The 23,367-nt window shown below is 37.9% G+C and overlaps 1 long non-coding RNA gene across 1 annotated transcript in view; it reads left to right on the plus strand.

Annotated features, from left to right (window-relative positions):
- The window catches only part of LOC139591929 (uncharacterized), a 65,909-nt gene extending 46,794 nt beyond the window's left edge, over positions 1–19,115 (plus strand). The window contains exons 2-3 of the long non-coding RNA XR_011679800.1: positions 16,421–16,474; positions 18,984–19,115. This is a non-coding gene — a long non-coding RNA (uncharacterized lncRNA). The remainder of the gene's footprint in view (positions 1–16,420; positions 16,475–18,983) is intronic.
- The last annotated feature ends 4,252 nt before the right edge of the window (positions 19,116–23,367 follow it).

Consider the following 23,367-nt stretch of genomic DNA (forward strand, 5'->3'; position numbering starts at 1 on the left):
GCTATGTTTACCTAAGAATTTTAACATTAAGGTAGTGATCCCCAAACTATGATCCTGAGACAATTCACCATTTGCAAGCTTGTTAGAAATGGCCTCTACAAAGAATCATATCAAATATTGTCATTTAAGGCATCTTTCTGGCAAATCAAGAGTGTAAAAGTGCCAGGCAGTTTGTCATAAATTCTTTAGGCTGAGGATTTACAAATTTGAGGATGTACTGAAGGGAAGCTCCTGACTGGGGGTAGGACTGCTGTGGCGTCACTGGAATGACACCATGCCCCAAGGCACGTCCCTTGCCCTGGGCACACAGCTGTCCATGAGGGTGGCTTGGTGCACCCAGCAGGAGATCAGCCAGAGAGAAAGGCAAAAGGGCCTGGTGGCATAAGGGGCAGCACGAGAGGACCCTGCACAGCACTGGCCTTACGTGTTGTGGGTCTGCTCCATCAGTATCTGGTGTTTCCTCCCTGAGATTCTGCCCACCTGCCAGGCACACTGGTTACACCTTCTCCACTTTTCGTTTAAGACCAATGCCATCTGGTATTGCTCTTAAAGAAGCCTTAGAATTACTTTTTTTTTCTTTTTGTGGGCTGTTTATAGCTACTCACTGAAGTACATCATAGTCCTGGAAAAAAAAGATGAGATTTACCAGATAATTTCTGTTAAGTCTTACTGTTTGGTTTCCTATTAGTTTAGATCTAAATTCTCTCTGAAGCATCTCATGCTATCCTTCTGTGAGCTCAGACCAAACATGCAATGTAGAAAAAGGCTTCTTTTTATTGCAAAGCAGACTTCAAGTAAGATGCAGAAAATATTAGACTTCATTTAGTCAAATAACCCAATCAGCATAAATATATAGACTTCTATGCACTCTAGCACATACATAAAAATGAATTTAATTGAGTTAACCAATATGAAATGCCAAATATTTGTAAAACTCTTGTCAATATTATAGAAAAATAGGAATCTAGTGGTACACGTTTTATACATGACTTCAAAATATTGCTAAAATAACTGCTTTCCTAAGAGCATTGATATCTAAATGTGGATGGCTTTAGGATAGGAATTTAATTTTACTGCTACATGACCAAATTTCTACCGGTGGTTTCATTGATAGAAGAGGAAGTCAACACAAGGTGGAATATGGGAAGTCTTGATTTTGATGATACAAATTTTTATCCTAGCAGCAGGTAAACACTTTACCAGACTGCCTGGAAAGTCCATGAAACTCCAGTCCCAGAGACACTCACTGACTGAAAAAAGCCTTGAGCAAGCTGGCAAGGGATATGTGTCCTTTGTGCAGGGGTGTTCAAACACTGGGTTTGACATATGGCCCTGCAAACCCCAAGTAATAACTGCTAGGAGATCCTCATCATAGGAAAAATGGTCTGAGACAAGGCTGCTCATGGCTGTCCTGTCAATACAGGCAATACCTTTTTAATTACAAAATTCAACTAGGGAAATAAGTTCTATTTACCTTTAAATGAGGTCTTCTAATGAAAGCAAACTGCTAGAGGAGTAAATCTGGTTCCATGATTTTTGGAAAATAGGATGATTTGGTGAGATATCTTGACAATGCTGGATACAAATGATCAATTTGGGTATAATTAATTTTCCTACACACTATGGGGCTCCCTAATATATTCACAGCCTTATGTAGTTGACAGATATTATGCAGGATATATGAGACTATGGCAGATCCTGGTAATTTGGGACAGCAGCTGAAAGAGGGGATATATCCCCAAGGGAAATATGCCCATCACAGATGGTATTCGACACTTTGGGAGTGACTGAGCCAAGCTCTTGGCAATCTTCATTCAGACCATGTCCCAGACCTTTGGCAGGGAGTGCAGCTCAGAAACTGTGCTTTGCTGGAAGTGCTCACTAATACAATGCAAAACAACTAATTCACATCATCAGGGAGTTCAGGGAAAATTGTAACCTGCCTACCCAGAAAACTGGCTTTGAAGTGAGAATTGTTGCCAGATACACCTTGAAAAAAGAAAGAAGCTACCTCCCTTGGCACGCCCACAGAGTGAGTTTGTTTTGGAGATGGAGACTGATCCCTCTGGCTTGTGTAGCCACTGCTCTTGGTGAGACATCCTGGAGTGAAGACAGTAGTGGGAGAAGGCAGATGATGGCAGTCCATTGTATGCACTTCCAAGATACCAGTCTCCAAGGAGGAAGTCTGAAAATTCTGATGTTAACTTGGATTCAGCTTCCAACCCTGCCTAAATGGACTTGAAAATCCTGGTTAGAGAGAAATGAAGATTTTTCCAAGAAAATATTCTTCTTGTTGTTTGGGTTCTGGTTTTCCATTTTTTTTCTCTTTTGATAACACCTGTGAAGATTTGAGTTCTGCTTCACTAGTTTTAAGTTCTGATTGATGTAGTGATGTTTGTTCTGTGAAGAAATAGCCATTTATTTGCCCTAAAAGCAATATCTATAAATTATGTACTTACAATAAAGTGTTTGGGATAATATTCACAAGTTTTTTAATTGAAGAAAGAGTTAATAACTTCTGCTTGTAGCAAGTGACTCTTAAAATTCAGCTAGAGGTCACCTATTCACAGGCCCCTGTAAATTCACATTTAGTCACAGGACCAGAAATATACCAGTGCGGGTGGCGGTGAGGTTTGTCTGCCAGCTCAGCCATTTTTATGAAATTTAGCTTTATGACAGGTTTCATTCCTCTTCCTGATCCCCAGCTGGTCCAATTGCATCTCTCTACAAACTTATTTTTCATTTCTCCACCCTGCATTATTTTGCCATACCTGTGGTAGTTGGATGTGGGTAGTAGTCTTTCATAGCACCCCTGAAAAATCATAAGTGTGAGCATCCTATCCAAAATAGAATTTTAACTCTGCTTTGTACCGACAAAAGCAAGAAAATCCAAAGTAAGGGCTGCTTTGTTTCATGCTAGTGTACGGATGGTGTAGCATCCCAGAATCAGTGAGCTCCTGTGTGTGCATGCCTTCAAACTCAGACATTCACAGGATGATGCTTTCAGGTTGGAGGAGTGTCCTTTAGAGATGACAATATGGCATCAGTGTCACAGTGCAAGAATCAGCCAAAGAAAAATCAAATTCATTCAAACACAGTGGTTTTTGAATCCAAACTACATATATACCTGAAGTGTTTTCAAATGAATGGCTGAGTTGGCACTCAGCTCAAATCACCCAGACCTTGTGCTTTTCTAGCAATAATCCTTATGTAATTACACATTTGACATGTGAGAACTGCCAACGTGGTTTGACACTGCTTAACAATATGTAATCTTTCATGCTACAATCTGTAATTTTCATAGCTGTATGAGAGACTATATGCTGTCAGCTCTCTGCAGTCTGGCCTCACTGGAACTGACAGGCTGCATATTTGTTAGCTTATTTTTGCTTGCTCAACATGAAATTGTATATTGAATTCAGACTCTAATTAAGTGAAATTGAAAGGTAATTTCTAGAGTTAGAATACTGCTAATCCACTCTTGCTGTTGTAAATCTTCAGATTGAATGGACTGAGATTACTGTTGCCTATGGAAGACAGACTACTGGGCTCTGATTCTCCATCAAAAGATTATGGTTTCCAATTTTACATAGCTGTTCTTCAGTTGCTTTCCTTATAAGTAATGAAGAAATGTTGCAAGCATTATAAAATAAAGGGAGCTTTGAACTGGAGATAATTTCTGAATGTCTGACTTCCAGTCTTAATAAGAAAATTATATATGGGAGTTTCCAGACTCAAAATCCACTTTGCTTTGATTTGTACATAATATTATGAGTGGCAGTGGGAGAACAAACATTTGAGACATGACTTCAGTTTTCCTTAATCTTTTCCCCCTATATGGAAAGGTAAACATCTGATTAAAATAACTGCACAGGCTCTAGAATTGGAGAAGAGGAAAATATTTACATAATACACAGTGTGATGGGACCATTATGAAAAGTATTTTGAGAGTTTTGCAGATAGCTCTTGTACTTACAAGACAAAAAAAAATCATGCCTTAAAATCAAACAGATGCACTAAGCAAGAGATTTGCTAGAAGGTAATAGTTAGCATAACTCACTGCTTCTTCCCACGATGAGCCATTACAGCTCCTGTATTTTTGTCCAAACTTGATTCTGGTGCTTTAACAGTTTTGGCAGACAAGTTCTTCTATAAGCAGAAGAGACCAAGTGACACTTAATTTCATGTCAACCATCATCATAATTCAATGAGTACCCTGGAGGCATGCTTTTAGGCTGTACACCCTAATGACAGAACAGTTTGTTTCATTACTGGTGGCTTCTAAAAACTTGTGCAAAATGTCCTCTTCTGCTAGCTTTTTGTTTCTACTCCCATTAATACCTCTGAGACACTCTTTATGTATTCATTTTATACACATTATTTTTTCCCATCTCTTGAGTACTGCACAGGCAGTTCAGCTGCTTCTTTTATGAGACTGACAAATAAGAGTGGCTAATCTGTGTCTAGGTAGCAAGAAGGTGGAAGACCTTGTTTGATATGTGCATGTAATTTTTGTACCAATTGAGACCTTCTCTATTAATCCATCCAGGTCAAAATCTTGTTTTCATGTAAAAACTAAGCCTCCTTGAAGACATTAATAGGTTGTTGTGAGTGAAAGACTGGTTGGAAAAATGTGAAATCAAATAATTTTCAATGGTTTCCTGGAAATAAGAGGATTTAAATGAAGAAGAAAGCTAAATTAGGAAAATTACATTAGAGCTCCGAGTTCAACTGTTGTCTATTCTCTTTGCTTTACTTTGTTTCTTCTATTTAACTTTGTACTACACACTTGGCCACTAATTCTTTCTCTTCTCATATTCCATTGTTTTCAGAGGGTTAAAAGAAAAGGGAAGTATGTAGTTCAGTTTCATACAGCACTTAAGTTATTCCTTTAGGAATACATTTCAGGATGGGATATGAGTTCTTGACCTTATTTTTCCTATGCATAGTTTCTGTTTTACTATTTTATGTTCTCTGAAAGCTTTATAATAGATGTGAACATTGAAATCTTCCTCTAATAGTATATTACAAAATTTTCCACCAATTAGTTGTATGAATGAACTCTTGCACTTTCATTACAAGTTTATAGAAATTAAGGTAATTTTTTGGAACAGTCATGGATGCAGTCACTATGGTATAAAATGCCTCATGAACAAATATTCACAGGCAAAATTCCCAACATTTCCTTATATTGAAGCAAAGTTAATGTGGAAATTAGTATTGTAGCACAGACAAGACCAGCTGGGTTGTGTTATTTTTTAATCAGATACTTAATCTTCCTCTCAAGCCCCTCAACCTGAATAAATGACACTTTGGGATTGACAAAAAATTATAGTACTAAATTAATTTTTTCTCATGTCCTCACTGAGGCACCATCATTCTTCTTACTGTCCTGGCATCTCAATGTTTGAAAAAAAACCCAGTTCAATAAAAAATAATTGGAGAGGTGGAATATGGTTGAGTGGCATCTATACTGTATGTACCCACAGGCACACATCATTTCCTGGCTCTTGGAGCAGTGGGGAAAATGTAATGCTTGAACAGTATGTTGCTATGGCTGGCTGGTTCTTTGCCAAAGACATGTATAGTTGCATGGATTTCAAGAATGCTGCCACTTTAGGGTTGGAAATGAAGCCCTAAAAATCAATAACTTGGCTTCAGTATTAGGCTGTGTACAGTAATTTCATTGTGGTTTTATTAGATCAGTAAAATACCCTCTGTGGGACAGTATCACAAGGAACTAATTCATGTACCAAGCTTGAAGCCTACTACATGACTTGGGGTTAGAGAAAGGGATTTGAAAGAGGTGGAGGAATTATATAGAGGCTTTAGTGTTTAAAAGAGTTTTCTAATGAGAAAAGAGTAACAAGAAACTAAAGTCTAATAAAGCAGATATTGTAAGATTTGAAGTTTCACATTACCTTCATTTGCTTTGTAAATTGCTAAGGAAACAAGCTCCTTGGATGCTTTCCCTAATATGCCCTCATCAGCATGTGTCTCTTTCCTTCCATCCATGCTGTACACACAGAACTGAACAATTAATGATGTTGAGAATTCTTAAGCTTATTTCAATTAAATTTGAACCAAGATTTGATTAAAACATCAGCGAATGTGTTTGTTCCAAATGTTGGCATATGTCTGCCACCTTTACACATGCTGAGTAAAGTCTGCCTGCAATTTTTGAGGTTTTGAACAAAATGAATCTTTGTGATGCTCTCTCATCAGCAGTTCAGATTCTGTTCTCATTTTCATGTGTGTGCAATTTACCAAGCAACTTTCCTCTTTAGGTATGGGATGTGGAATCATCCTGGCGTTTGATATTACATTGGATTTATGTCACTATGCTTAGAAATTGGAATTTGAGCCTCATTCAGGAGATCAAACTCTTGAGCAGAAGTTTTTCCCACAGACCACATTTCTTTCAGAATAACAACCATATTGGTCAAAGAGGTATTGCTGAAGTAAGTTGTGCCACTGGCATAGATGAGTTTGCAGAATTCCCTAAGGTACTCACAGCTATGCCAGTAACACAGCAGGTTTTTATCAAGTGAGAAACAGGAAGATTTATTTAAAATGCTATAAAATCGCAGAATTTTATTTAAAATATTGCCGATTTATTTAAAATTTTATAAAAATTGCAGATTTATTTAAAATGCTATAAAATATATTAATTATTTCTTTCAAATGCTATAAATGCTACAAATGTTATTTGCCTTATAGTGCATCAAAATGAATTTGTATACTGTGTCTGAAAGAAACATTCCTCTACCAACAAAGCATCTTAAAGCAAAAAGAAACCCTAAAGGGCAACTTGCTACTAATAATTGCTGGATGAAATATCAGTGTTTTTATAGTGCAGTAGCAATGGTAACACCTGACATGGAACATGAGGACCAAGTAGGAGGAAGCAGTGTAAATAACACTGTGTTTGGTGTATGTTCATCAATCAAATGATTTTGTCAAGAATGAAAGAAATTAAGTCTGAATTCTGAGAAATATTTGAAATTTGTCAAAAGAAACTGGGAGGAATATTTATGAGCAGTTTCACTGTCCTCCTGTATTTAATCACAAACATTTAACACTCCACAGAGCTGACTTCATTCCATAGCCTTAATTACTAATTTTCTACAAGATTTACTTATTTAGTGCTCATAATCAAAAGATACAGAAGAGATACAGAAAGACCAACACACTCTGGTGATAGTGAAGTGCAAATTGTTGGCATGAATTACAATGCCACTGTATGGCAGGTGGGGGAATGTCCTGAAACCCAGAACAACGTGAGTACCAATGCTTTAATGAAAATCATGATGAAATTGTTGTTCACTTTCTGTGCAGTCACACACCACAATGTTTCTGTATATCATGAATTTTCTATAATAATGAATTTTATGCACACAGAAAACTGAATAACTGAAGACAAATAGCTGTGGAAACACTATCTGCCCATTCCAGATACAGTCTTTGATATTCATAATTTGTTTTCAATATCTTTCTGTTTGGTAGAGAAATCCACAGGGTTTGCTTTTGTCTGTGCCAGATGCCTCTCATATGAGAGGAAGTAGTTGCCAAATTGCTCACCATGCAGCAGAAATGGCAACTGAAAGTGATTACACCCAACATATGGTCCAAAGACAGACATCTGCTAACAAAGATTAGGGATACTGTGGCAGATTCTCACTTGTTCTAATGAGCCAAATGATCCTGAGCATAAGTCCATTAGAACAAATGAGAGTAGCCATCAATGAATGAATTTTGCATCAGATCTGCCTGTGCCCATTCACAGCTATGCTTTGCCAGCCTGGGTGTGCAGAGGTATCATGGGAAGGGTGGGTGTATTTGCCAGAAATATTTCATAAAATCATTTTAATCAGTTACAAAGGAATAAGAATAGCAAACCAAGCAGTAAGGGAAGTAAACCTAACAGTTTTAGCAAAATGCAGTGAAATCTTAAGGTGGGCACTGGAGATGGTAAGTAGTACACAGGGGTACAACAGTAAGTCCATTGTTTCTCCTGTCTGGAGATGAAGTGTGCTCTTTGTTCCCAATCAGTTTCATCACTGGAGAGGCAGCACTCTTCCACAAACATTAGCAATGCAGTCTCTTAATTGTTAAGGGGGGAGGGGAAATTATTTTCTATTACAAAGTTGAGAATTCAGGGCCATGAGGTGGAAAGAGCTCAGAGTTAAGTATACCTGCATGCCAGATGCCTGTCTCAAGGTGTCTTGTCTATCACAAGGTGCCAAACTCAGTAATCACTGGGGAAGCAGGCATGGAAGCTGCAATCAGTGGCATGCAATAGTGCATCACCCCATGGGGCAGGAGTGGCAGAACAGGAGTGCTGGTGGAGAGAATGGCTTGAAGGAAGTGTGAGTGCTGGCCTCTGAGGAACTCTCTGCTGACAGGTAGATCTGAGGGTGAATGCCAGGGACAGGAAGTGACTTTGAAAGCTGTGCGTGCACTTTGGGAGGCACAACTTTTAAGCTAAGAACAGGAGTAGTATTACCTGGAGATGGTGAGGCAAAAGGTGCTGGAGAAAAAGAAAGAAAAGAAAAACAACTTATAAGGTGAGAGTGACAGTAGTGATGAAACAAGATAATACTGACTGCATTGATCATGCCAAATGCAGCTGGTCAATAGAGGAAAAATGGAGACAAAGAAGTTTGGTAAGAAGGCTGGTCCCTAGTACTTGCTGAGCAGTGAAAATGCAGCTGTAGCATAACCTCACTTTGAAACAGAGATCTTAATTTGACATCTTAATTGGGAAACATTTAAATAAATTTGGAATCTATGTGAAGAGGTAGCTTAACCCATCTATTATCAAACAAAAAATCACAGATGCCTGTGCAAGGGTTAAAATTAGGAAGAAACTTGAGGTAGAGAGAATGTGTGCAGCCCTGGAGAGCAAGAATATGGAAAAATGATCTCCTGCACACTTTTTTTACAACTAAAAGATTATTTTTCCACGAGATCATTTCGATGTTAAGTTACTTCATGCTATTCTTCATGTACTTAAAAATACAAAATCAAATGGTTAAGAAAGTTATGCACCATGCTGAGTTATGAGGGAAGATATTAAAATGAGAGAATATGTGTGATATGTATACAAATCCATGAGGTGTATGTATATTACTATATATTACATACGCAGACTAAATTTGTATCTGTATGTTTAGACACAACTATAGATACAGATATGGATGTATGAATACAATAACTGGAATTTATAAAACCATTTTAGGCTTTCTCCTCTTATGGGGAGAATATTCTGAAATGTCTCCAGGTATATGGCAGAGTTGAGATCCTCTCCAGCTTTATGAGAAAAGAACCTCTACTGTGCAAGTCATTTTTGCTGAGTCTCTGGAGTGTTACTTGATACATTTTCAATATTGTTTGTAAAGTATGGTGGAAGCATTCCAGTAAAGAAGTACAGCATTAAATATAAGATTATTAACTTCATTCCTTTTTGGTTAGGCAGGTAGAAGGTATGCGTACTTTTAAACTTTTTGAGCATTTAAAATAACCTCTCTCTAAATATTTAAATGCAAGTATTTTAATGTTATGACTTAAGAGAGGTAGGAGTACATCCCTGATAATTTTTCAGTTTTCTACATGCTTTGGTTTGATCTCACACCCTAAAAAGGATGCTAAGGATCATAAACTTTGATCAAGTTGACATCCTAATTGGGAAACATTTAAATAAATTTGGAATCAATGTGAAGAGGTTGCTTAATGTAACTACAGTCAAACAAAAAATCACAGATGCCTTTGCAAGGGTTAAAGTTTTGCTGTTTGACTTATGGAAGAGATAGAGTTTTCCTTGTAGCTGCAGAAATCAATGTGCAAGATTGTTTAGATATTAACATTTCAGAAGCTGACATGTTTTCTCTTTTGATTGAAGAATGTTGTCCTGCCCTCTGGTCTAGAGATGACATTTTGCAATTTCTCTTCATGTAAATTGATAATACAGTGGAATTCAGACTTCTCCAGAGTCAGAATCAACGATCTTAATTTCAAATTGTCAAATATCTGGCTGTATGACAGATAATATCTTATTATGAAAATATCTTAAAGATATTTTTGTTTTTTCCCAAGTGAAATGACGAAAGAGGACACTGCTTGTCAAACACTTACACAGTCTGCACTCATGCTTAGCCCACTATAGAAAATTGAAAGTTAGTTTTCCTTGATATGCTTATTCAGTTGCCTGTTAGATTTTGGCTGAATATTCAAGCCAGAGGCTAAACTGGGGTGAGAGTCTTTAATCCACATTTTGCCTGCAAATCATTGCATTTACCTGGCAGATCATAAAAAGTAGTATCTTCACAATATTCCAGTGTGCAAAAGTCTCTGCATTTTTTCCTACTTTTGTTCAAGCTTAAAACCAAACAACACAGTGCAATGTTTTGGGCACCCTCTAATATTAAATTAGGAAAAACTGAGACATTGAAGGGGACTGAGTGGGTGAGAGCTGTTCTCACTGCTCTGCAGAATTACGGCTGGGTTTTCGTGGTGTCATTTAAGAAAATATTGTCTACATTCTGCTGAAATAACTCACTTTTGTACCTCATCCATCTGTGATGTTGTTTTTTAGTCTTATGTGAATTAATATAACTTTGCAAACACAGAAAAAAACAGATAAAAAATGCAGTGTTGTAGGTAATGCATGTGTGTGACCCCCCCTGAGTATGAATTGCAATGGTAGGTGGTGGCAAATAAGGGACTTAGACATCCTTTGGGTATTCAGTAATTTGTTGTTGCAATTGACTTGTTTTTGAAGCATTTGGAGACTCATTTCTACTTGTAAATTGTTCTCCTAAAATGTATTTATGAGTCAATGTCTTAAATTAGGCCTTAATTGAAAAATGGATGAAGCCTTAGGTAATTCTTTCCTCCCCAAGCCATGCAAATAAAGTTAATAACTGCTGTCTTTCTTTTTCTGTTTACTTTCAGTTACTAATTGGTTGCAGTGATCAGAATTGTATTCTTTAGACTGTAAGAAATGGAATTCCAATAGGGAAAACTGAAGTTGTCCTAAAAATAAACTGTACTCTACTAACTTTCAACCAGTGTGCAGAGTTGTCAAGCTGTTTGCAAAAGGATACTTGCAGCACTCGAGTTGCTTTGCTTCATTCTGTGGCTAATGTGGGGAAATTGTGCTGCTTTGTTGCAGTAATTGTAAAAGATGAGGTGGAAATTTACATGAGTAGATTCTAAGCTGGAGTCGTTTTAAAGTACATTGAGATGAAAAATGTTCATAACTGCGTGAAATGTTAAAAAAAATTAATCTTTTAAATGTGTTATAAAGCAAACTATGTGTGTGACTAAAAAGTTGTAACTATATCACTTCAGCAACCTTGTTTATATTTCCAGGTGGTCATGATGCCTAAAGAATACTATATTTAGATATATACTGAAAAAATTACTTAAGAATCCTATTCTGCTGTCCTGCTGAGCTTGATTTCTGAGCAAAGGCAGTCTCTACAAAGCAGTTAATGGAGTACAAATAGGGCTTGATTTCTACTGAACTTTATTATAGTGTGTTTAAAGCTATTGGTAACAACACTATGGTTCTACTGAGAATGCCTGCTATGGAGTTTCTCAGCATACATTTAATTTAGAGGTTGATATGATATGATGATGTTGTGGATATCCATATCAAAGTATTCACGGTAGAAAAGCCACAGAAGTGATTTAATAGGTTTATATCTAGTAGGACTTCTATATGAAGTTGTGTAGCTTTTTACGTCTAGCATAAGTGTTTCAACTGATTTCTGCAAATTTCCATTTTCCTTATAGATCTCCTTCATTCAGAACACTTTTCACCTGTAGTGATGTTGTGACCTACTTTTGTATAATTATCACAAGCATAGCAATGTTCACTGAGCTTGGCCAATTCAATCCTCTAAAATACTTTTCAGAGTCAAATTACTGTCAATGGGTAGCTGGGAAGAAATGTAGCAACTGAGCTTTGGTTTTACTGACATCTGTGAGGAGATCTAGAAATAGGTCAAATATGGTCTCTTCACAGGGATGCAGTCTTTTAATTGACCTTTTCCCCATGAATTTCAGCTCAGCCATTTTAGCATTTGCTAGTTTCATGTTAACAATGAGGTTCACATCTGAATGTCTTATACTTTACAATTCTAAGGTATGAAAGGGTACTTTGGAATCTTTGGTTTACTGAGCTCAAGCAGTGGCACTCCTATGGCTGAGACAAGACTGAATCTTCCCATTTTGTGGCATCTACTTTCCTTCTGAGATGCATCACATCCTGCACCTTGGAACAGCCCTGACCCAAGCAGTCACAAATGCAACTGCACACAGAGTTACTCTGCTGAATTTCCAATATACAGACAGATGATAATTCAGCTATACTGGATACTTTATTTGAGTATTTGTAAATTTTATTTTGCAGTCCTAAAACTGCAATTGAGTTCAAGAGGATTCATAAAACAATATACTGAATATGTTATGTAAATGATAGAAAATCTGCAATTATCAAGGATTTAGAAATAGTGTGGTATTAGAGCTCCCAAGTCATGAAAACATATTGTTACCTTATTAACATAATATAATATTCCTGCTGTGGATCATATTTTATATCATTTACCAGAAAGCAGGTTTATTTGCAGTTCAACAAATTTTGAACTTGTGCAATGTCTTGCATAAACTGAAAAGGCAAGAAATGCAGTCAAGGGGAATCCTACCATACCATTACTCTGTTATATTGCTGTAACTCTCCCATCAGTCAGGGAATGGATTTGTTAGGGCTTCTGTGCCCTTGGGCAGCTCAGGGAGCCATGTCAGTCGAGGAGGTCATCCTCTTGGTTTGGCACGTCAAATTCATGAGAAGACACAGGAAAAAAGGAAGAAATGAGGGAAACACCAGGTGGCAAATGCTATTGTTGATGTTGATTGTTGATTACCTGTGGAAGCAAATAAAATTCCATGTGTTTGCTGACCCCAAACTTGCAGGAAAGGGAGTTAAAATTAACTACTAATTTATTCAGTAAACTCTTATTGATTTCTAACTACAAAAGCAATAAGACCCAGGATGGCTGACAAGAATTAGCAGTCCTCTCACCACAGAAATAGGAACTTAAAGAAGCACAATTCTAAAATTCTGTACTATAGTACTATTACAATAAGACCCAGAGTATTTAACAAGTTTGGGTGGAGGCAAATGCTTCTGTTTTAGTACTTCATTGCTCATCAGATTCTCAAGTGTTGATGTATTTTGGATTTCTCTCTCAAACTGCTTAGGAAGGCACATAATTTTTTAATAATATGACTAATAAATAGATCCTTGTTTGTGCAGGTTAATCTCTTAAAAAGATTGCTCACTCTTAGCGTGCAGATGTGATGGGATGTGCTGCAATCCAGCTATACCTTGCTGGCAATATTGACATCCAGGTGACAGTAATGCCAACAGTGCCTTGCCTCCAACTTTTTAAATGTGCCCACATCTACAATTCTGCAACCATCAGGGATGTTACCGAGGTTTTGTGTGATTTCATGTTGCCTGTATTCATCTTCATGAACTAGGGCAGAGAAAAGCTTAAAGAAATCTGGGAGAAGGTGGTGGAGTTGGCAAAGAGGTTAACTAAGTTTTGTCTGTATCTCCTGGTACCTTCAGTTTACAACAATGGCAATATCTACTCCCTTTATGTTCCTCATTTTCGAAGCTGCAAAAATATCCTCAAGTTCTTGCCAGTTTTAAATTTTTTGTGTTTGAGTCGTATGAGAAAATCGGCGTTGTCTTGTCATGCAATGTTTGTCACTCAGCCTGCCCCAGCTTGGAGTCACTAGGTCTGCTTAATGCAGCACATTACTTCAGCCACATTGTCCTCATCTGTCCTCAACTTCTGCTGCATTCCCTTTGCTGGAGATAGGTTAAAAAGCTGAAACATTGGTAACTGTTGGCAAGTTTTGTTTTATGTCCCATGTCTGAATCTGATCATCTGCCCTGTTCAGTAAGTTGTGTCTCAGAGTTTCTCTTCCATATGAGGTAAAGAAGGGAAAATATTATGAAACCATGGATTCTATATCTTTATCCATATCTATGTAACTATATATATAGACATAATGTTTTAAAAAGGAACTTATACTAGTGCATAGATGGGACAGAAATTTTCCATCTCATACCTATAAAATAGTTTGATAGGATTCTTCTCCATAACCTGTTAAATTCATCTCTTTCCTGAAAGAATCAATACGGAAAGTAAAGTTTAGTCTTCATAACTTTTTTAGTGTGTTACTTTTGTGCAATAGTGAAAATTGAATGCAGCAGGGAAGATGGAGTGCCTTTTCAGACAACTGAAATGAGCCATTCCTTAATATTATTTTTAAATTACTAATGAGTTTTCCCTATTTTCTCAAGATTATGTTACAGTAGAAAGTCACTGTTACATATGAAAGATTTTTTTCCTCTCTGTGACTGGAATTTGCTAGAATTACTTAAGAAAATTTTCATTTTTCTCTCAAATGATCCACTTCTGCTATTGCTATTTCATATTACTGGTTTTTCAGGTTTGCTTGGCAAAAAAGTGTACCTGTAGTGTCTGTTTAAAAACATTAGAGTAATTAGTTATATCCAATGTACAGAAATTATCCCACCTGCTGAAAATCTTTTAAGATACATTTTAAAGGAAGGTACAGCTCTCATGTTAAAGTAATGGGGGGAAGAAAGAACATGTGAACTAAAGAAAAGAGTGTCTTGACTCAGATGTTTACAACAACAGCTACTTCTATTAAAAAAATTAACTCCCAAATTCATCTTTGTATGTTTATAGAATCATAGAATAGCTGGAAGGGACCTTTTAAAGGACAGCAATGAGCAGGGACTTCTTCAACTAAACCATGTTGTTCAGAATCCCCTCCAACCTAATGTTGAATGTTTTCAAGGATCAGGCATCTACCGCCTCTGTGGGCAACTTGTTTCAGTATTTTACTGGAACAGGTTCTGAAGAATGTTCTGAGAACACTTTTTGAGGGCCTGGGACAATTATCAGGAACTGAGGGTTCTCAGTAAGTGTAGAAGCAGCAGTGTTTTAGATGTCCTGCTGTTACCACTGTTTGTGCTATTTACCATTTGCATATTTTTATTCTCTTCAAATGCTTACTTTGGAGACAGCAACAGAAATAATGTGCTGAACTAGAGCCCAGTGGGTTTCCCCATTTCTTGGCTGTGTCCCTGGAGCTTGCCTATGAAAAGGCAAAAAAGACTATGCTCAATCAGTGTGGCTGAGGGCAGGTTTAAAGGTTTAAAGGTGAATGAAGACACTCTTAGCATGCAGCTCTGTAAGTATGAGGGTACAAGTTAGAGCACAACCTAAAGCCAAAGGACCTGCCATGTTTCAATTTGGTCTGAATCTCTTAATCCCAAATCCAGCCTGCTGATGCATACAGGAATGTAAGCAAGGTCAGGGTATGGGACTGATGAGGGGGAGGAGATACTTTTGGATAACCTGAGCAGCAGTTTACTTTATATTTTATTGCACATTACCAACAATTCAGTTACACTGATCAAGACTCTTTAAAAATTACTATGATGGTCTAAAAATGGCAATATACAAATATTTATGTACTAATTTTATTAGACCTGTTTATGTCTCTGTTTTAGTATCTTTGGTCCTTGTGATCTCAAAAATTCTCCCAGCTGAATTGATTTTGTGGTGGTGGAATCCTTTTTTAAGCACAGTATTGCAAAAAATAATTAAAATTAAAGATTCATGTAGGTCTTTGTTTTAGAGTCATATATGTGTAACACACCTGTCTATTCTTTTTTATCAACTGTTTGGAAAATACATTTATATTTAGTTTTTGTTAAAAAAATTGATTGCACTTTGGAGTAAAATTACACGAACATTTAATATGGAAAATATTTTTTGGTGGGAATGATGCCCATAAAGATTTCATAATGTTTTCGTTGTCTGAAGATCTGGTACAATATCATGTTCAGGCAACACTTTCTATGTAATTCAATGTTAAATGTCCCAACATGATATGAAAACTCCCCAGTGGGGAGGAAATAATGGCATTGCATAACCAAATTAGATTCATGTCCAAATTTTTTTTAAAAGGTCAGGGAATTGAAATCTTGGTTTAGGTAAATAACAGGTAAAACACAGCAGCTAATCTTGAGAAGGTTGCCTAAAACAATTAGGAAACTTGGACATTACTGCCAATCAGTTTGACTAGAAAAAACCTGACTTAACATGAGTCAGAGTAAAATGTGCTTGGCTTCGTTTGCACTGTGGTCCAGAATTTTGTATTATTTGCATTGTGAGAAAAAGAAGGTTTTTTAATGCAAAGTACGACATCTCTGCCGTGGCAAATGCAAGGGCAATGCTGTTAAAAAGCATATATATTATACAATTTGTTCTCAGTAACTTCTGTTTTCCTCTTCTAGCTTCAGGATATCAAAAAAAGACATTGTGATTGAGAGAGCAGATTTTCTGGTGGAAACCAGGTAATTTTGTCTTTCTTTGAATATTACCTCTTGTGTCCTCTGACTTTTTTTGTGACTGGAGATATTGTTATGTACCGATTTGCTCAAGAGATCTAAATGATGAAGAAATTTGCCAATGTGCAAAGATATGGTTTTGTCCAGATTTATTTTTTTAAACATGTAGGCCATTTAGTAGTCACACATGCATGTACTGTTTCTAAATCACATTCCTTCCTTGGCTGCCTCAGATTTTCCAAGTGGAATTAAATGCAGGATGTGGTCCAGTGTCCTATGTCCCTAAACACAGCCCATCTCCCCCTCTGCCATTCAGACTGTGATTACATTTGGCCTGATCATTGGCACAGACTGACTCTCAGCACGAATGATCCCCTTGGCTTTTCCAGGCTGTCTGTATCCCAAATGCACACTTAATCCTCAACCACTGCCATCTCGTAGCATATGCTCTTTTTCTTCCTCAGAGTTTCTTGATGTGGTCGTACAGGCCCCCTGGGTCAAACAGTGCAGCTGTTTGGAATTATCTTTTGGACACATGGGAAACCTAAGAGTGATTATAAATTTGGCAGACAAATCCAAGACATAGCCAAAAATACCCCAGATCTACAGTTTGTTTGGTGAGCTATTAAAATAGGTACCTATGTCCCAAGGAAATATATATGAAAATCAGTTTTCCTCCCAAAACTCTTGGTTGTTGCTTTCTGTGTTGATACCTCCAAAACATAACAGGAATACAAGAACTGACTGTGTATACATATTATTTAGTTTCTATAGGAATAGATCATGTGACTCATCAAGGAGTGGTAGATCAAAAATTCATCCTTACTAAATGAACAACATGGTTTAGTTGAAGAAGTCCCTGCTAGTCTTGGACCAGGTGACCTTTAAAAGGTCCCTTCCAGCTATTCTATGATTCTATAAACATACAAAGATGAATTTAGGAGTTGATTTTTTTAATAGAAGTAGCTGTTGTTGTAAACATCTGAGTCAAGACACTCTTTTCTTTAGTTCACATGGGTTTTTCCCCCCCATTACTTTAACATGAGAGCTGTACCTTACTTTAAACTCTCACACCATTTTCACAGCCCCTGCAGGTTGGAAGAGTTTATTGAAGCTCATGAAGTTTAGTGTAGTGAGTCTCCTTCCACTTTTTCAAGGACTTAATCTCTGGGTGGCCTAGGACAAAGGGGAATGCCCCAGAAGTGAGGAGCCAAGTTGGAGTGTAACCAATGTCCTGTCTTCCCTATGGAATATTAATTTTTGTGGAGCAATATTCAAATGCTAAAGAGTAAACAGCATGATATGTTGTACTGAAGTGCTCTTACCGGGCACTTTGTAGTGATTGGATTCAGGCTGTAACAAGAAATTTACTCTGTATATTGTCCCTGAATGCTTAAACTGTTTCCCAAAAATACATTTTAGCAGCAGCTAGGTTTTTCAGCTTGAAAACTGTTAAAGGAACTTAAGAGACATGGTTTACAAAAATACACCTTATAAATAGATTTTCCTACTGGAAAACTCTCTGTCAATTAATTCTTCCAATTCAACCTTAATACATATACTTCTTGAGAATTTGCATTTGTGCCTTAGGCAGTGGAATCATGCATAGTAATTCCATGGACTATAATAGTCCTCAGCCTACTCTGGGATCAAAGTTGTATCCTTATTCTTCCCTGTGTTTATTGGAAGCTTTTGATTCCATCAATCACACCAAGGCAATGTCAGCCTCGAAAAGGCACTGCTGGGTTACCACAAGTACTATTTTGGCATGTTTGGAGTAGTCTCAGGCAGAGCTCACAGACAGTTATTCTGCTCAACCTTTTTTCCTTCTCATAGCTCTTTAGGGTTCCATCTTCCGACCTTATTAGTCTTTTGTTGTTTTTTAAATGCTGGTATCTAGGCTACAGTAGCCTTTTAAAATATTAGATGTACCATGCAGATGACAAGGCTTCCTTTTTGAGCTGTCCCCTCCAAACTTGGTTTGGTTCCTGCAGTTTCTGAGCTGCCCTGAAGACTTATTTCTGAGTTTCAGCCAAAAGAAACCACATTATTTTGCTTTTGTGACAAAACATAAGCTGTATGTGTGGAACCCACTATCATGCTGGACTAGCTCTTTCTTCACAGTCCCTTTGAGACTAATTTTTCCATTTCCTGTCACTACAGATTGCACTCTTGGAGGCAGTTTTAAATCAGTAATGTCTTTGATGTTTTTCTTTCACCCTGCCAGGAACATTCCCAGAATGACATTGATGCTCTCCCAGGCTGTCCAAATGTGTATTCATGGCAGGCTTCTGCTAAGCTGCTGTAACACTCTCCCGCTCTGTTTGCTGGCTTGCCAGATGTGAATAAGCTCCAGTTAATTGAAAATACCAGATTTTGAATAGGTTGCAGTTCATTCAAAATGCTATGGCTAATACAAAATATGATGTGGCTAAATTTTAACCATTGCATCTCTCTTCAATGAAAATCAAATGACAGAAACATTTGTCAGATGTTTTCAACTTTTTCTTCTTAGGCTTCCTGTGCCCTTAAAGAAAAACGTACAGAGGATCTTTCCAAACAAAGCTGAATGCATCTGACATAACTGAGGATCAGGTAGACTAAATGGACTCGGTCTTTTTAAATGGCAGCTGAAAATGAAGTGCTAACATAGTGAATTGTTTTCTGATACTGCTGTGGAGTTGCATGCCTACAGATGGGAGGCATTAACTTTCTGTCTGTTACTCTAAGAGCTTCTTTTTTTTGCTTGTGCCCTCTAGTATGTTAAGCTGGAAACTGGACTTTCTGCATAATTGTACTTTTGTGATTATGACAAAAACAACTTAGAAAAAAGATTTTGTTTTGTTGTCACTGTTTGGAAGTCATATATTTCATAGTATTTATATTTCATCCATTTTGAATTTGAGAGAGGTTGTTTGCAAAACCAGGTATTAATACTTACACTACTGTACCTTGAATAAAATATTTCTGAGGCTAGGATTTTGAATAGTCATGCTACATTAGAATTTTTGTATGTGCTAGAGCCATAGCAATTTCTGTCTTCCATGGTGCTATTTCAATTAATAAAACAGATATTCAGAAAAAGATTTTGTGAAGGATATGGAAAAGTCTATGCTTTTCATTATAACTATGAAAATGAATGAATCTGTTAACATCATATGATTCAAATAAAACCCCTGAGTTATCTACCTGATGGCAAAGAGGCTCCAGGCAGGAGGGTGTGTGCTAAGGTGATACAAGTAGCTGAAAAGGGCAGGCAGAATAACTGAAGCTATTAGACCAACCAGGCTGTCATCAGTCCTAGACAACAGGGTGAACATCAGAATGCTGATATGGGATTTAATTCTTTACAACTCAAAAGATGACAATATGAGTCAACCACCCTTTATGGCTTGTGGATCTGGTTTCATTCCTCTGATAAGTTTGCTTCATTAAAGCAATTGTTTCATACCATAGAAAGTGCCTTTCATAAAGCCCTGAACTGCATGTTACTGTGATTAGAAGTCAACACTATCTGATATTGATTAAGTGTAAATTAAATGGATTTAGACACTTGGTAGCTGGTATACATCAAAGCGATGTCATGGAAGATTTATCACTGAATAGAAGTATTTCAAATAGGATTTTGCAGAGATGAGTTAAAGGTCAAGACTATGAAGTACTGTTCTATAAAAACCTGAAAAAGTATAAAAGCACTGTGAATAAAATTTATGGATGATATAAAGCATGTCAAAGTATTGAGAACTGAGTAGCCAAGTTAAGCAATCTGGATGTCTTAAACTGGTAGGATGCAAGCAAAAGGTGAACTTAGATGTCAGGGTTCCTGCCTGTAGAGAGTCATGCATGAGCAGCTGCACAGGCTGGGATGCAGCTCTGTTCCTCACAGCCCTCTTGCCTGGCATGCCAGTTTGGCTGAGGAGAATGACACTGTGACTGTGCTTGTGGCACCTGAGCCAGCTCCCTGCCTGGCTGCCCCGGCACGCTGGGCTGTCTCTGCACCTACCCAGTCCTCCTGCAAGGGTGGCTACAGACCAGCAGAAGTGGCACCCACAAGTAAGACAGGTTTGCTATTGGCTTCAGAATCATTTGTATGAGCAGATTATAAAAGTAATTATTTGAGTAATTATGTCCTCACTGTTAGTTGTAATTTATTTACCAGCACAAAACCTAATGAAAAGCAAGAGAACAAAAAAGCTTCATATTGCGTAAAATTCCTTATGGAAAACTGAGTCCACAGAGACTTGTGCTGGATCTCAGCCTTGAAACACCTCAGTAGCTACTCACATTTGGCTTTGCTGTTCTCCTTGTCCTTGCCATGTTTTGCTGTGCTCCCCTTCCCTATGTGTGGGATTTCCAAACCCATAGTTTACTTACTCACTGCTTGCATTTTGCACACCTGTTCCTCTTGAGTGTAGGGGGATACAGTATGAAGGTGGTATAGAATGTAATCTTATCCCCCAAAGAGTTGCAGCTGAACCAATTACTAAACATTAGGAGCAGGCCTGATCTTAACAGGCCACACCTGTAGCCAATAAGAACAAGTGGTATAAAAGAGTGGATTGGGGGGATCTGGAGTCAGATGATGACTGCAAGGACCAGGAACAGTCAGTGCTTAGAGGAGCTGCCTATGAGAAACATTGAGGCAGTATGAAACCCTGGCAATATGGAATCCTTGCACTATGATGATTTTAGAACTCTTGGTATATAAGACACTTGATCTTGATAGTTTTATTTCCTGAGTGGAAGTTGCCTTCCAAGGGACAAAAGCTGTTGTGGACAGTGTTAGGGATGACACCCAAGCTTTGCAAATGGAAATGGAGTGGGGTTTTTTTTCTGTTTGAAGTGCTCCAGAATAACAGAAAGAGAGATTACACCAGAAATGGATCATCTAATTTTCTTTCAGGCTAGTTATACACCTCTGGGTTCTCCTTGTTGTATCTGGCAAATTACTCAGTCAGAAGGACAAGAGTGAAAAATGGATGATTTGGCTCCCTAAAGCAAATGTTGTCCAAGTGCATATTCTACTATATGGTACAGTGCATGAAGGTCTCATGTGAAAACTCTCATCCCAAAACCATATGAAACAAATACCACATTAACTTTAAAATAAATTTTAAGAGAGGTCCATGTGGAAAACCTGACTGGAACTACAGCTGAATTTGGATGTACAGGAAAGTTTATAATTCACATTTGCTGAAAAGTTTAATCCAGCAGTACTAAGACCAATTTATGAAGTTCTGTATGAGAGGAACAGATTGCAATAATACTTGTTATAACAAATAAAGAGACAGGGAAAATTAGAATGATGTTTACAAGCCCAAGGTCTGGCAGCAATGACACTGAAAAAGGCAATGAGAGCCACAAGCTCCAAGTGAAAAGAGGCAGCTGGTCTGCTAAGAGATGGGTGTTGTTGCAAGACCAGGGATGTTCCTGTTAGCATCTCTAAGATTAATTAGAAGCATGAAAGGAGAGTGAGCTCTCCTGAGAAACAAAACATTTGATAGCAATATGCCTTTTTTGCTTTTCATAATAATGGAATAAAATATTGATCCACCAAAAAACATTTCAGAAAACCATGAATAATTGCCCCATGGAGACAGGAGGGAGGCAAAGGTCAGGTTCAGAGCTTGTTTTTAATGTGTGGGGCAGCATGGAGGTCCTGGGCTGCCCATCTGTGAGAACCAATAAGGGGAAGGGGAGTAGCTGTGGAAGAGGAGCAGGATTTCATATCATCCTTCTGCAAGGATATCATCCATGTCCTTCTCCAAGCTGCTACCTGGGGCTTCACTCATGACCTTTGGAGGCTCAGTTATCTTCTGCTGCCCCACCACCTGTAACCACGGTGACATCATCCCAAAGAAGCCAAGCATCATTCTGGCTGTGACAAGGGGCACAGCTTCCAGGGCAGCCAGGGAGATAGAAAATAACAGTGTTACTGCCGCTGCAGGTGGTGAAAAATACATACACCTGAGTCCCAGAGAAAGGTCCTTGCAACATCAAATGGGGTAGGGCAATTTAAATCTAATAATCTCATTGTGGCCTTTCTCCTTCCTGGTGTAAACAGGTGAGAGAAGCAGAAAATGAAGGTACATAAAGAGGAAAAGTTTGAGAGAAAATGAGGAAAGAGGAGGCTGATTGGCATAGAAAGCAAGTGTAAATAAATGGCCTCTCCTGGCCTCCCCAGGCATGCTTTTCACCAAGGTGTAAATTCCAATAACATATGTGTAGTCTGTGAAGTAATTTAGAGGAGAAATGAAAGTAGTAACCAGTGGACAGTCAGGAAGCACTACATTAACACGTTTAAAGACCTCTAAGTAGCTCTGTGTGACGGGAGGCTGGGGCAGCAGCAGGTTTCTGTACGTGTATCCCAGAGATGCCAGTCCCTGCTCACAGGTAAATGCTTTGTGCACTGCAGCCTGAGATGGTCTCTGCTCTATTGGATGAGATTTGAAGGGAGCAGAACAGTGGGCAAAGAGGTGCAGTGAAGGTGAACCAGCACGGATGGTGCTTCTTTCAGTGGCATCTAAATGACAGTGGTTTATTACTGTGCTGACTATTGCACAGCATGCTGAAATGACTTTTCCACAATAAAATGCAGCGTTTCTCCTCCTGACACTTAATGTAGGTGGCTTTTTCTCTTGCTTCTATATGATTTCTGTGGCCCTACAGTCACTCTGTGGGCATTATTGGTGCTCTTGTTTATGCAAAGGCCTTTCTCCAAGATTCAGTTTATAGTGAATTGCTCAGGAATTACATTATATTTTTTATCGTCTAGTTCTGCAGTCTTTCCATAAAATCCAACCACAGCATGGAAATATGTATGGTACATTTATAAAGTCTTCCATATGTAAAACAAATTAAGCTCTAATATTACACTCCAGGCTATTGTGCTAGTGGGA

This window comes from Agelaius tricolor, unplaced genomic scaffold (genome assembly GCF_023055355.1).
Source record: "Agelaius tricolor isolate 1412-34295 unplaced genomic scaffold, bAgeTri1.0.p SCAF_7, whole genome shotgun sequence".
Classification (NCBI taxonomy): domain Eukaryota; kingdom Metazoa; phylum Chordata; class Aves; order Passeriformes; family Icteridae; genus Agelaius; species Agelaius tricolor.